The sequence below is a fragment of the Poecilia reticulata genome, linkage group LG2 (genome assembly GCF_000633615.1).
Source record: "Poecilia reticulata strain Guanapo linkage group LG2, Guppy_female_1.0+MT, whole genome shotgun sequence".
Taxonomy (NCBI): Eukaryota; Metazoa; Chordata; class Actinopteri; order Cyprinodontiformes; family Poeciliidae; genus Poecilia; species Poecilia reticulata.
Window position 1 is genome coordinate 29,459,077 of NC_024332.1, and position 9,405 is coordinate 29,468,481.

General features: G+C 34.1%; 1 protein-coding gene across 1 annotated transcript in view; it reads left to right on the plus strand.

Annotated features, from left to right (window-relative positions):
* Nucleotides 1-9,405, plus strand: part of LOC103459959 (protocadherin-17-like) — a 20,666-nt gene that overhangs the window by 9,061 nt on the left and 2,200 nt on the right. The gene's annotated exons all lie outside the window — the stretch shown is intronic.

The window sequence follows — 9,405 nt, forward strand, 5'->3', positions numbered from 1 at the left end:
CAACTAAACAAAACAAAGAAAAAAACATAAGTACTGCACTACTACAGTTTTTGGCCATACATTCAACTGTATTAATTTACAAGATGAATTACTAGATAAATAAATAGAGAAGTGAATATTTGTATTGGTCTTGATGTTTTAAAAAAGTTCTAGATCAGGTATCGGTGACTATGTGTACGGTACATATTGTAAATTATGGTTGCCAGGAATGACTCTCTTCCGCTGGCGAAGTGAACGRCGCGGCAGAGCAGAGACACATATAGGGTAAATCTGGAGTAAGATGCTCAATCTGCAGAAACATCTCTGTTCACTAACAGTTGTCTTCTGTAYGACACATGTATCAATATTTATATATTTGAAACATTTGTTTATGTATTATTTAAAACAGGAGAATTTATACAGTGTTTTATTTAAATGTGCTACCATTTTTTAGCAGACAGTGTTCCTTTTCAGTGTAAAATCAATCAGAAAGCTTCAGCCCGATAAGCCAATAATGACATCAGCATCAACTCCAATAATGATACTAAACTGGATCACTGCTACCCGTAACTTTAATCATGTTGTCTTTGTTGTAAAATAGGGTTAAATCAGGTCTAACTTTAGTTGCTTTAGTTGTGTAACAGCAATACCTTTCTCTCTCAGTCAAACCTATTGTAATGTATTTTCTCTTTCTAGTGTGAAAAGTTAATGATTAATCACCATAGAAATGTTACATAAGACTTATGCATATGTGAACTTCATAAATGAGTTATTGAACAATCTAACACGTCAGAGTGAATTACAGATCACAGAATAAAAAGAGGCTTTAGTGTAATCTGTCTTTCAAAGGAGCCAAGTAGATGTGGCRCATCTTTTTATTTGTCTTTTATTTTATTTGTAGAAATACTTCTTTCTTATAACTTTACCTTCCCATAATCTTGTTATGTTTTTCAGCGATTTAGAGAGAAAGAAACCGCTCAGTAACATGTTTTCCTTTATATTAATTTTTTTTTAAGTATTTAGTTTATCTGGAAAGTTTTTGTTTATGATGGGGAAATTAGTATTGGCTAAATTCATTATCAGCAAGTCAGAAAGAAAATTGAGTGATGGAAATTGGCCTCACAATCTCTGATCGGTGCATCTCTAGAAGTAGTTTCCTTACTTGTTGTCAAGCCATGTGATAKCACACACATCTCAGAAAAGTAAATAAATATTCAAAATCAGTGGACGRCTAATATGTTAGTATAACTGATAACAACCTCATAAAACGTCACTTTGAAATTTCAAACTATCCCTTTAAATGGTGTCAGTGTCTGCAAGACAGCAAGATGGAAGATTCACATTATGCATTTTTCCCGCAGAATTGATCATACAAAACACCACCCGCCTACCTACACACTGCCTCACTATCTTACCAACAAACACAGGCACATTTACTGAACAACAAAGCTACTATTTTTGCAGATTTAGACAAGATAACGCTATTATCCAAAATGGAGATTTTTWATTTTTTTTTGTTCCAAATGCACCAACACAAAAGCTGGTAGGTTAAGTAGCGTTGCTTTTATGTCTTTACCTTTTACCATCCCTCTAGTCTCCTGGCTGCTTTGATACAGGTAATATATGCACCTGTGCAGCTTCCACTATCATGCACTCTGAATATTTATTCACTCTCACAGACACCAGATGCACAGTGGGTATGTTGCTAGGCTTTCTCTGATTCTATTTATAATAGGCAAGCAGTTTCTTTTGTTTTTGTGAACCTGTTTTTTGTTTTGTTTTACAGTTATGTRTAATATCACAGCTATTTGTCATTTATTTTTGCAGTGATTTGGCTAGATGCGATCACAGGCCCATTGTAATGCTATGGCTTTCTTAGAGCCATTGTGACATAACATSAAAGAGAAATGTGAAGCTAAGGACCGGCCAAACAAATTAAAGTGTTCCATTTTAACTTTTGAATAATTCGGCATCGTTAGTTATCATAGCTTACTTTTGACGGTGCTTTACAAAGTGCAAGAATGTTATCTGTTTTAAATAATAGTCCTCAATAAAGAATGTTATGTGAACTACTACTAATATTGAGTACCTTTTAGGTAAAAATGCCGCCCTGTGAATACTTGTGCTTACGCAGYGAGGTATATGACTGCAAAAATTGAATGCTTTTCACTCTGTTGTTGCTTTACCTTCAGAGCTTATGCATCCCTTTGCATCAGCATCATCTGCAGGCTCCTCTGCAGATAGGTGGCATAGAAATTAATTCAGCATCTGCCTACTTCTCTCTGCTCCTTTCTTATTAGGTTTGCTTCKTATAGCAGTGCTTAAGGAATAGCAGTATTCACTTTGCAAATAAGAAARGGATTGAAAACACAAATGAACACAGAGTAATGCATTGGATCTGTTCTGTGTTTCTTGTCAAATAGTTTCAGTTAGYTGTCCTAGTAAAAGTAAATGTATAATGGAATTAAGGTTTTAATTAATAGCATTATTGTCGRCATAGCTTATTTTAAATCAGAATAAAATATGAGCTACAAATAATTTGCAGCATCAAAGAAAAAGTTTTGTTTACACAGAGAAAAATTAGATTTGTCTAACAGATCTAAGAGTAAAGATGACTTGAAAGATTTACGTTTAGCTTAATTACAGATAATTCCCCTCGGTAAACAGCTAACAGTGCTAATAGGAGAGTACRAGCTTTGTGGTTTTGGGGTTTATCTCTTATGAAAGACAGCATCAATTTTTTTAGCATTTGATCTATGGTTCTTAAGCCTCAAGATTTAAATGTTGACTTTACTTTTTTAGATTTAACTGCTAACTKGCTGCAACTTTCCAATTACTAAGTTTTCCCATCTGTTATACATACTCCAACTAAATATCTGTTTCCTTTAACTGAAAAGATTCTTATCAAAAGTAAATCATTAAAAATGACATTAAAAATTACTTGAAATTAGCATCGGAAACCTCAAGAAAATGTTTGTCGGGTTTATATATCTTGTTRATCAATGGATGTAATTTTATAGTATTTTAAAAATGATATCCCTGCATTTAGAACCAGTGAAGCAGTTTTTCTAATCATGTTTCGTTTTTATGTATCTATGTTTAKTTTWAAATTATTTTTTCACCCTGGTTTTGATCCAAGTCTTTTAAAATTAGGGSGTTTTAGAAATCAATAAAGTTACTACATTAATGAAGTCAGTGCATAAATTGAAGTACGAATTTAAATTTTGTTCCAACTAAAAGAAACTGCTGGTCAGCAAACATAAAACTTCTGGCTTTGAAAAAGTCGTGTCTTCTTCCTGTTGGCAATAATTTTATGAKGAGCACTTTGCTGACATCCAAACTTAAGATAAAATGTTTTGCTCTATTTTGATGCAGATCTTTGGCAGTTTGTCTCATTATCTTTTTTTTTTTTAAAGAGCTTTTAGTGTATAATGTGAAGGCTAAACTTACTTAAAAAGTTGGTCCCCTGCTCTATAAGTTAGTGAATATTGTTTATCCGCTATTCATACAGCTACACTCTATACAAACAACTTTTGACCACAACATGCAGAACACATTACATGACACAGACAAGCAGGTTGCTGCAGAACCCAGTGCTGTGCACCATTGTAAATGGTAAAAAGAAACTTCCATTTTTTGGAATGAAAAACAAATKAAAGATTTTTTTTAGCAACAAAAAGACATGCCAGAATATAGGCRGAGGACTTTAAAAAATGAAAACACGGCTACATCCCTTTTTAACAGTATGGCCCTGGCTTACATAACATCACAGACAATGCACTAATARCAGAGATCAGGAGTGCAGTTTAGAAAAGAACCATTTAAAAATGCCCATATTAGTACCCTGATCTGATCCCGACATCTCTAATGTGAAAACTTTCACTATCAGTCACATGATGTAGGCTTATGTATACCATAATGGTGCTGTCCTGTTACACAGCATTTTTTAAAAGTATTTTGTTAACTAGCCGACTGGTGACATAGGACTTGTTTTATGTCCCAAGTTCTAGTTAGGAATGAATGAAGAAAAAAAAAATGGGACAAACATTTAAGCAAAAAGAAGAAAATAAGTGTTATACTCTAAGATTTAGTGTAAGAATTTTTTTTATCTTTTCTTGGAAAATAAATTGTATATCTCAAGGGATTCAACCAAGATGAAGAAAATAAGGATTTGAGATTTGTAACAACCAAATATTTTACCTAAAACGTTTAAAAACATAATTTTGGTTAAAAAAAAGAAAAAAAATCAACAGTTAGAGGTAATTATGGCCACTGTTAAAATGACACAGCTCTTTTTGTATACTTTTGTATACTTACTTTTGATAAGTAACGTTCATAATGACTTTCAGCTTTTCAAAACCACACATTTATCAGAAAATATTTAGGACTGAAATAGAAACACCAAATGTATTTAGGTCAGAAACACAGAGGTTGTACATATTACAAACATTTGCAGTTGATAGTTCATAGGTACAGTTGAAGGGCAAGAATAGCTCTTCAACTGGACTACTTAGAAAACTTATTTCTAAGCATTCAGAACTATGTTTTTTTTGTTTGTTTTTTTGGGGGGAGGTTGGAGGGGGGGTTAGGAAAAGGACAGTCTGAGGAAAAGTTGTCTAAATTTTTTCCAAACAAAAAACCTTGATATAGTTGTCTGTAACTCAAAGTCTATTACTGTGGCCAAACCATCCAAACAAAAACATGTAAAATTTAATTAACTTTTCCACCAACATTTAAAATCATTAAGAGCTCAGATGCTAAATTAACAACACAATTTAGCTTTGTCCGGTGTAGCATAATTAACAGTTTCATYGTACCCTGTGGCTATGTGTGGGTGTGCTTGTGTAGGTGTTAATACACTTGAGAAGCAGAATGTGATAGTTGTGGCATGTACTTTTCAAAAGAGCTTGTTTGATACAATGGTGCTCATTTCCACAACTCTCAGGAGTTCTGGCATCCATGTTCTCTTGGTTTTGTGTGTCCTTCAGCAAAACTTGTGGAGGGTGTTGTATGATAAATGGTATACTATCTCCTTCAAAAGGAGGATCATCCCACCCCCCAAGCCCCCCATCATGTGAAGCTTTCTCTTGTTCAAGGCTCATCCTCATCAGAGCCAGGTTTCAAAATGAAATCAAGTGCCTCATTTAGGCAGCCACTTGCTTGAGGGACTTTGATAATACAAAATGGCATGTGAGCAAGACAAAAAAAGGAGCTGATCAAAGTGGCATTAAACCATGAATGAAATATTGTAGGTATTTATATTAAATGTATTTGAAGGAAGGAGATTAATGGATGGCAAAGTGTAACAAATGTTACAATTTATTCCACAGTTTGTCAATAATTGATGCTTGTATGGCGATATATCTGCATTAAAAGGAAGCTAAGCGGTCCTTTTGTGTTTTCTTTCATTCGGGAAATATAACTGGCAAAATCCCATGCTTGACCAAATTCTAACAAATTTGTTGATCTCTGCTTAGAATTATATGTTTGTGGTGAAAAAAAAGTTCCTGCAGTGTTGTAGTAGAAACCACAGCCAAGAAAACACATGTATTAGATTAAACTTAGACCAGTCGACAGAAGAAGAGGAGGATGAAATTGCTGTTTCATTTTCATGTGTAACAAATGAAGGAAAACTATTATTTTCCACCGACTTACAAGACATTTTTGACATTTTGCTTTATGCCCTTACATGCAAAACACCTCAGTGCATTATTGTCAAATTAATTTTGATAGCTGAACAAAATGGTCACAGAAAAGGGGAAAAAATGACAACACCCTCTACACCATAACACCATGGAAATTGGCTTTTTGTATGCGTTGCTCTCTGTCTGCTTATTTAATGCCTCTAGGATTAGGTGTGGTGTGAAATGTACAAAAGGCTGTCATGGCACAATATAATCTCAACATTTTCTCTATTTTTTTTACGGTGAATAATACAGTAAATCTATAAGTGTTTGGGGTTGGCAGCATTTGGTAATCAAGTAAGCACTTCTACGGTCATAGGTTAACTATGCATCATTGGAATCACAAATATGTTGAGGCTGTAAAAAGTGTATTTATTTATTGGTTTATCTGAATAAATAAAATCCTGTTTTTAATAATGCTTTTGCATATAGCACCTTTCTACATTTATTGACGCAGATAGCAATGATCTGTAAATTAAAATAAATTCATCTTTTATACTAGCTGTGTAATTTCACAATTAAAAAAATCAGACCTTGGTGAGTTTATTAAATGAAAGAGACAAAAAACACATTAGTAAAAAAACAATATCAAAATTAGCAGCACCACAATTACTGCTTCCCTTTTGACTGTTGTAACAAAATGTAACTTTAACATTTTTAAATTGTACGTTATTATTTTAAGTGGGGTAAAAAGCAGTCAATAATGTTTTGGGTTATGTATACGGAAACCTATAAGTGTTAGTTACTTTTCAAAATGGAAAAGACAACAGAAATGGTCTGAATCTTTCACATCTGATCTTATAATCAAGGTTATAATTCACTTTGATTGTAATTGGCAAATGACAGAAAGTAGTGACCATCTGTCAGGTACAGTCAGAACCAATGGAGAACAGTACAAAACATCTCAAACACTTTTCCAGTGTATCAGTCATTATGATCCGTTGCGTCTAATGCAGCAGGGAAATCCTCTAACACTAACAGGTGGTTGAGCATTTTGCATTTTTAAAAACTCTTTTTTACAAAAAAGTATATGTGATATGTATATTACATATACATATAAAACAGTTTAGTTTTTAAACTTATTTCAAGTTTAGCAATTATTTTCAGAAACTGAAGTCAACAGAAATTCATTAATTAAACTTCATAAAACCCTACTGTAAAAGGTAAAATACAAGAATTCTGCACAATTCTTTCATTTCAAAACAATTTGGAAATGGCGAAGGCACAAACTAATGACTGTGTGTGGCATAAAATTATTTTCAAAATCATATTTTGATGCAATACCTTTTCAAAGTGGCAACGTGCCCAGGGCGTGGGCTACTCTTTCTCTTGCCAAATGTCAGCTGGGATTGGTTCCAATGCCACCCCACAGCCACCGCAACCCCAGAAAGAGGGTACAACAGATGCATGGAAAAAATTATTTTCCTTCCTCTAAATTTAATGTTTTATTTTACTTAAGATAGCTCTCAAAGTACTTGACAGCAGGATGTACAAAACATAACCAGCATTTAGAAAAATAAAAGCTGCTGGACAAAAGAATAATCTGACTGGTAAACAAAAGACGAGGAATTAAGTTCCTACAAATATTCTGGATCTACCAAAGCTGCAAACAGAGAAGGCTGATATTTAAAGACCATAAAAATACAATTGAGACCATCTGGTGTATAAGAGAACGAGTGACAGGATTGATTCTGTGTGCCTGATTGGGTTTTCTCTGCCTTTGTACTGACATGCATGTACTGACCTGTGAGTGTCTGTGTGGTCATTCATAACCGCTCATAGTTGAGTGGAAAAAGCTGTTCACTCTTCATCCTCAATGAACATCCTCTTGACTGCACAACAGAAGACTCATGAGCAACCCTCTTCTTTCCAGTCAATAGGACATGATGCTGCTGGATAACAGATCTTTATATAAAATTTCTGTTTCATGTTTGTTTTTTTGTCTGTGTGTTTTTGTTGAAATGACAAAAAAAAGAAAAGGATCACTTTTGAATGTGTTCCAGAAATCATTTTGCTAGTAGTAGTAGTACAGTATGCACATACTCTAAATGTTGCAATCTGTTTTTTTTTTTTGTCCCTGATGTGATCAAAGTCAGTTAAGAACAGGCATTTGCCGAGTCCCAGTTCAAAACTTCATTAAACACTCTTAAAACTCAGCAGCTCTAGTGAGCAGTAGTGTATTTCATCGTTATCACRTTCGTATTGTGATTCCATTTAACTTAATCCACTCACTGCAGTCTCTTTTATTCGTTTTCCTGAACAGTGACAAGTATTTTGTCTCAACTGTGTTTCTAAATTTGTATTGTACTTCACACATGCAACACCGRTTCTAAATTTACTCCCATCTTACTCATGCCAATGAGGTTTTCATGCAGCGTAGATTAGCGGCATCATGCTTATTCTGTTTTGATATGACTCATTGATATTTCAGTTTGCCACAGATTTCACGGTAGCTACAAATAATCTAGTGCACACAAAAATGGCGAAGAAGTTGTTCTTCCGCTATGCTAGTCCAGAACTGAAGAAGTAAACAGACATTTATGTAAAATTAATCCRTCACGTCGGCCTTCGTTATTTTGGCTCTGAATCCTGTCATCTGGTCTGTTGGTGTCAGTGCTCATAAGCAGCATGTTCTGCATTGATGTGAAATTGTTCAAAGTGCTGCAGTGCACGCAACCGAGCTCTCATTCAAGCTGCTTTTTGGAAGATTTACAAAATAAGCTAGGAATGTGGTCTCTTCCATTATTGTTCAAAAATGTTACTTTTACTCATCATATACATTTTAGTATATGATGACTTGCAAATTAACTTTGGGTGCATTGCTGGGTTCTACTAGGCTGGAGTGTGTGCATTAATTTCACYAGTCAAAATGGTAAATTGATTCATATAGCAATTATTTATATTGATTAAACACCAAAAGAAAATAAWCTTCAAAAGCAACATAAGTAGTTCTAATGGAGTTTGCAAATGCACACAAAATGAAGTACCTTCATTTTTGGAGACAAATCCTTTGGTCTGATGAAACTGAAACAGAGATATTTGGTCATAATGACCAGTAATACACTCAAAGGAAAAAGGGGGCAAAGCCTGATCATATGAAGGAGCTGAATTAGTTTTAAAATGGCTTAAGGACAACAAAGTCAGTGATTTTGTTGTCACAAAATTCTGACAAAGTTGTGAAGAAAGTGCCAAGGGTTGCAGCCTACAAACCTCTGTTTTACCAGTTCTGTCAGTAATGAGTCAAACCTTCAGCAAATGATTGTGAGAAACTTGTGGAAGATTTTTGTCAAGCAGTGAAGAAATGTATGAAAACTTCTGATTAAAAAAAAAAATGTGTGAAATAGAACGTCATATATAAACAAGCAAGTTACTGCTTTATGCTGCAAGTGATGAAAAACTCAAAAACTGTTCAAAAAAAATTACCACGAGAGACTGGTGGGTGAAACTTGGACGACTGTATGAACATCATGACAAACATTTAGCATCCTAACTACTGAGACTGCCACTTACTTCCAGTCAGGACCTGCATGTTAAATTCAAATTACTCTTTCTTTTTAAATCAGTTCTGATGAAAATGTAAATTAAAAACATCTTCTGCACCAGATGATATTTTCCAGGAAAACACCTACACAGATTGTTGATAATACCAGGGGGGGAAATGTGTCGTAAGTCGTACAAATCAGTGTTTTCTCAAATTTATCAAAAGACAAAAACATAAAAATGGATAGTTAACCTGGAAATA